We start from the raw sequence: 6,011 nt of genomic DNA on the forward strand, positions 1-6,011 counted from the left end.
GCAGCAGCTTGCTCCAGTAGGTTCTTTGAAAACTTTGATCCAAAATAGCTTTTGATACTTGAATATTTTTAAGTTTTATACATAGTTTCTAATTTTTTTCCTAATGGATTCACACACCTACTAAGATACTAGAATGTGCCCTGTGGACGGGCCGTGCCCCAACAGTATTTTGTCTTCCTTTGAGAGCCATCTTTCTTACTGTTTGGAGTCAGATACTTCTGATGTCTCGGGAACATCGGGAACACCAGGAAATGGTTAGGAAAGTCAGGCCTGGGGGGGGTGGGGAGCGACCACCTCACAACAGATTGGAAGCTAGCCCACCCGTTGCCCTCCCATCCCCACACCCCCTGTACCTGGGTCAGGGACAGGGTCTCTGCCTAGCCACCCTACTTACTGAAAAGAGAAAGAGGGGGAAACAACTATTATTTTCAAGAAGAAAATCCATAAATCCTTGCCTCGTTTTTAAAAAAAAAAAAAAAGGGTAGAATCCCACCCTTGGGAGGCCGAGGCAGAATTGCCTCGAGTTCAAGACCAGCCTGGGCAGCATAGTGCTTATCCACCCAGCTAGGAATACAGTACAGGGGGCTTGGAGTAGACATGGGTTGGGGGAGAAAAGAGACTGAAAGGCTGGAAGCCCAAGCTGCTCCTGCAGAAAGGCATGACTTAGGGGTGTAGATTGTCTGTCATGTGAGGACTCCTGCACTGCTCACATACTACCAGGGTCCTCTGGAAGGTAGGTGTGTCCACACACAGCTTCAACCAACCTCACAGCACATAGGAATTCCCAGGAGTCAGAGCAATGTGTTCCCCTACCGTCTGCTCTTGAACCTGCCCTAGGTGTTGGGCCGGAAACAAAGGACCTAGCTGGGTCTCCATCTGCATACAGTGTTTAGTTGGCCTGTCTTACCCTCCCTCCCCCACTCCACCCCACACCTCCACCCCACCCCTGTCCCTCAACAGAGCTACCCATTGGTCTGCCCTTGAGCATTTCTGGACCCAGTGGGCTCCTTTAATTTGGCTGCCCACCTAAGTCCATGTCATGGCTCTGACCCTACAAGGGAAACCATGCTGAGAAAAGCCAAACCCCAGCTGTTGTTTCTGCCCCACCCCCACCCCACCCCCACCTCGCCTCTTGATTTGCATCTGTCACCTTGAACTGGAAAGCAATATATCAACGTGCCAATTTGCATCCCCTCACCCCATCTCCTTCCTCGGTTTCACTTTATATAGGTTATGTATTGTCTGATGATGGGATGAGCATTCTTGCGTTGTAAGTGCTCCTCCGCCACCGAGCCATGGTGGCAGTGGCTGGGGCTGCCTCTATCACCATCTCACACCCTGCAGGCCTGTAGGCTGGCAAAGTCAATGCAATGTGGGGCTGGAAAATACACGGTGTTCTCCCCGAGTGAGACTACTCGACTTTCCCTCTGCGATGAGTATGATGGCCAGGAGTCCATTGTTACAGCCCGCCAAGCATGGCTGCCAGACTCTAAAGGAAGTGGGGATACTTCCTTACCTTGGAACCTGGATCCTGGGCACAGTAGGCTTGGCTTCCTGCCAGTAGCCTGGCCTCCCCAGTGGGTCGATGATGGTCTCTTAGCTACAGTCTTGCTTTTGAGCTCAGCTGTCTGTACTGCTCTGTGCGGAAAGGACCACAGACACTCTCATTAAAGTCTGCTGAGACTACTTCTGTTTGTGGTGGTTTCTAGTCGATGAGTTGCCTCTGAGTTCAAAACTCCTGCACTCCTGGGGCTTGACAAAACCAGATGCTGCAGGAATATGGAAACAGCAGTGTTACAGCGCCCTGGAGGTCCAGTCGGGCCATCAGTGAGGGGAGAGGGGTCCGCATCACCATCGGAAGTCCTGCTTTGGTGGAATTGGGTGTCCAAAGGCAGGTGCCAGGCAAACAGCTTCAAGATACGGAGTAGCAGCCAAGTCCTCAAGCACAGGGACTAGTTTGGGCAAGGACCATAGCCTTGGCTAAGGAGGAGGAAGAGAAGCCACCTAGCCTTGACCCTGCAGGTGGGAGAGAACGACAGTAGGGTGGTTTACCAGTGATGCTTGTTTGGTTGGGCCCTGGTTCTCACCTATGACCATACCCCTGTTTCAAGCCTCTTAGCTTGCTGGGTTTGCAAACTGAGGTGGCTGGACCCTGTCTTTGTGTGGCATCCAGAGGAGGTGGATGCTCTCAGCTGCCTCTAGGCTGGCCCTCAGAAGCCTGCCCAAATTACAGAGAAGCTGTGTCTGCCGGCAACTGGCATGGAGCATGGACTCTTCTTTTGATGAGTGTTTTGGGAAGAGCCTAGCCAAGTCCCAATCAATATGCCACCACATTATCTTCAACACCGCCTCTATCAAGGCACTCTAATGCTTCCTAGAATAAGGTTCGCTTGTCAAAGACCGCAAATGGCCAAGAATGGGGGGCCTGAGCACTGGGATTCCAGCCTGTAGGCTAATGGGAACATCACTGTCACCACTGCCATTTCAATGACAGCGCAAGCTGTTAGGAGTGACAGGGTTGCTCAGAGTAAACTTTTTACTGCCCCATCAGTGTCCTGACATCAACCTAAATGACCAGAAGAGCTGCACCCTCACCCTTGGATTCTGAGAAGCCTCCGCAGCTGTAACCCCATCCCAACCCCAGAAACACATGGATTGATGGCGGATCCTACCCTCCCCAGGAAGCTGTGCGTTCAGTGAACAGGAAGGGCTTCTACCAGTAGGAAGGTTGAGAACCACTGGTCTAGAGGGAAATGGAGTAACCACACTTTACATAGCATCCCAGGTCCTACCTATGAGCAGATGCTGGGGTCTGTCTCGACTGTCCCCAAAATGCTAACTTTCTGCTAGGCGAGATGGTAACTAACAGCCTTGACCCGAACAAAATAGCATTTATTAATGCGGTCCCACCTTCTAGCAGTGTGACCTATATCAAATTCATATAGAGGGGGCTAGAGAGATGGCTCAGTGGTTAAGAGTCCTGCCTGCTCTTCCAGAGGTCCTGAGTTCAATTCCCAGCAACCACATGGTGGCTCAAAACCATCTATAATATGATCTGGTGCCCTCTTCTGTAGATAAAACACTCATATACAATAAATAAATAAATCTTATAAAAAATTCATATAGAAATCATAAAAGGACTTTTCATGACCCCTTCCACCCCGATGTCCCAGTGGCCTTAAAAGGAAGTTTCACAAGGTCTGAGGATGGGCTGTTGCAAATAGTTCTGGGAAGATAAACAGAAAAACAGTGTGTGGGGGGGTGATGAACTGATCTTGAAGAGACCCAGATGGTTCCTGCTGGCGCAGTGCCCACAGGCCAGCAAGACCAGAGCAAGGTCCTGGCAGGGGACAGGGAAGCTATTAGGGTCTGGATCCATCCCATCTGGCCTAATGGGAGTGGGAGAGAGCTGACAAGCCAGGGTCAATTCCCAGGAAGAATCCTGCATCCTTCCAGTTCTTACAGAAAGGCCAGCTAAGGATGTGACAGTGACACAGAGAAGGGTCCCATCATGCTCATAACCAAACTAGACAAGGCGCCAGTTACTTGGGGGGAAATGGTGATAAGACCCCGAAACCCAGAAACCTGTCCTGATTTTGCATGGTAATAGCATTCCAAGAAGGACCTTAGAGGGGGGCTAGAGAGATGGCTCAGTGGTTAAGAGCACGGTCTGCTGCTCTTCCAGAGGTCCTGAATGCAGATAGAGCATTCATACACTAAATAAATACATCTTTAAAAAAAAAAAGATCTCAGTTCCTCAGGCCGTGTCTCTTAACTATAGAAGTACTTTATTTTTTTTTTTTAAGATTTATTTATTATTTATACAGTATTCTGTCCATACATGTGCCTGCCCACCTGAAGAAGGCACCAGATCTCATTACAGGTGGTTGTGAGCCACCATGTGGTTGCTGGGAATTGAACTCAGGACCTTCGGAAGAGCAAATAGTGCTCCTAACCTCTGAGCCATCTCTCCAACCCCTATAGAAGTACTTTAGCACCTTAATCTATGTCCCTTTCCTGTGTGTGGAACTTGGGATGTGCTCATTGAGCTCCGGCTAGCTAGAAAGACCATGTTTCAAAAGAACAAACAAGAAGATACCCTATGAAGATGGAGGGGAAAAAAAAAATCATACGTCAAGCATTGCCAAGGTTGCAGGTAGGCACCATGGCTGAAGAGAGTGGCCTGGACCAGAATTCTACTCAGATCATTCAGAAGGAGACCACTGCCAACAGATTAAGCTGGCACTTCTGGCTCATAGAGCTGAGAGAAGCCTATCCTGGTTTTCTGGAACCCTATGATTTCTGTGTCTCTATGACCACCATATGAAACTAATGTTGTCACACGACCTGGAAGTCAAAACACATCTGCCAGTGCTAGGGTCCAAAGCCTAAAGCAGAAGGGCAGAAGCCAATGAGGCGGACATAAAGGTCACCCCCCACACTTGGCACTGGGGCAGCCCAGCATTCAAGCAAAACAAAAGAGACTGGCCTGCCTCTCTCTCATCACCAGCTGTGCTCATGAGGGCCTTGAGAAAGTGAGCGTGCCTTCATCAGCTGTGTCCTCACTCACCTCTTCCTGAAGTCCTTATGTCCACATCCTTTCTAGACTTGGTCCCCTATCAGTCCCCACCCCACAAGGCCCTCTAGTATGTTTGGAATCTGTCACCTTTGCCTCACAAACAGCTCGTTTCTAGCCCTCAGAGGGCATCAGAGTTGGAAATGTGGGTCAGTGATTCAGAGTTTGCCTATGTTGCAGGGCCTGGACTCCATCACAAGCACTGCAAGGGGAGGGAGAGAGGCATTGCTCACCGGGGTGGCTGTTTGATCTGACATCAGTGACATCTACCTTCAAGGGGGAGACATATGTTGGCATCTGCTGGGGATCAAATCTAGTGCCTTGCACATGCTAAGCATATGTCTTACCATTAAGCTATATCCCAGTTCCCAAAGATCAAAGATTTAGTTCAATTTTTATATATGTCAATTACAAATAATAACGGTTTCATTATGACATTTTATATGTATATAATCTATTTCAATCATATTCATCCTACATTTTCCTTTCTTGGCCCTCCCACCTCTACTGATACCTTTCTCTTCCCAATGTGTGTGTGTGTGTGTGTGTGTGTGTGTGTGTGTGTGTGTGTGTATGCGCGCGCGCGCGCGCGCGCGCGTGCCACCACTGCCCAGCTTGCTAAAACGTGAGTGCTTAAGTGAAATGGCCATGTCACATCAGAAAGAAGGTGGTCTACAACACTCTATGACTTCCAGCCCCTACTCTCTATCCATCCAATCTTCCTTAATGTTCTCTGAGGGCTGGAGAGATGGCTCAGGGGTTAAGAGCACTGTCTGCTCTTTCAGAGGTCCTGAGTTCAGTTCCCAGCAACCACATGGTGGCTCACAACCATCTATAATGAGATCTGGTTCTCTCTTCTGGCATCCAGCCGTCTATGCAGATAGAGAACTCTTATACATAAATATAAATATATAAATATATAAAATAATGTTTTCTGAGCCTTGGAGGAGCTGATACAGAATGGAGCATTCAACAGTTACTTATCAGCACTTTGAGTAATTATCTCTCCAGTAGTCACTGTCCACTGCAAAAAAAAAATGACCAAAGTTGAGAGCAGCACTAACTCACCTACAGGCATAAATACTCAGAAGGCAATTTGACAGGTACAGCATGTCCACTTAATGAAACAACAGCGCTACCCTTACCACTAAGGCTTGCGACTTCCCTAGTCATGGGCTTTTGATCATATGTACAGTAGCCGGTGTGACTACCTGACTGTGGAGCTGACCTCACATCCAATCAGAAAGCTGTGACCCCATAGCTATCCCACCAGTGGGCCCACATTGCCTGGCAGGTCAGCAGTGTAGCATGACAGGTCTGCAGCTGTGTAAGGCTGTCGAGGACTTTTCCCCCTAGCAGTCTGGGTAGCACCTGCACCACCATAAAAAGACTAGCCAATCAGGAAGATGCTTTCTCTATTCCTGCAACCAAAGCA

This window comes from Acomys russatus, chromosome 11 (genome assembly GCF_903995435.1).
Source record: "Acomys russatus chromosome 11, mAcoRus1.1, whole genome shotgun sequence".
In the NCBI taxonomy this organism is placed as follows: Eukaryota; Metazoa; Chordata; class Mammalia; order Rodentia; family Muridae; genus Acomys; species Acomys russatus.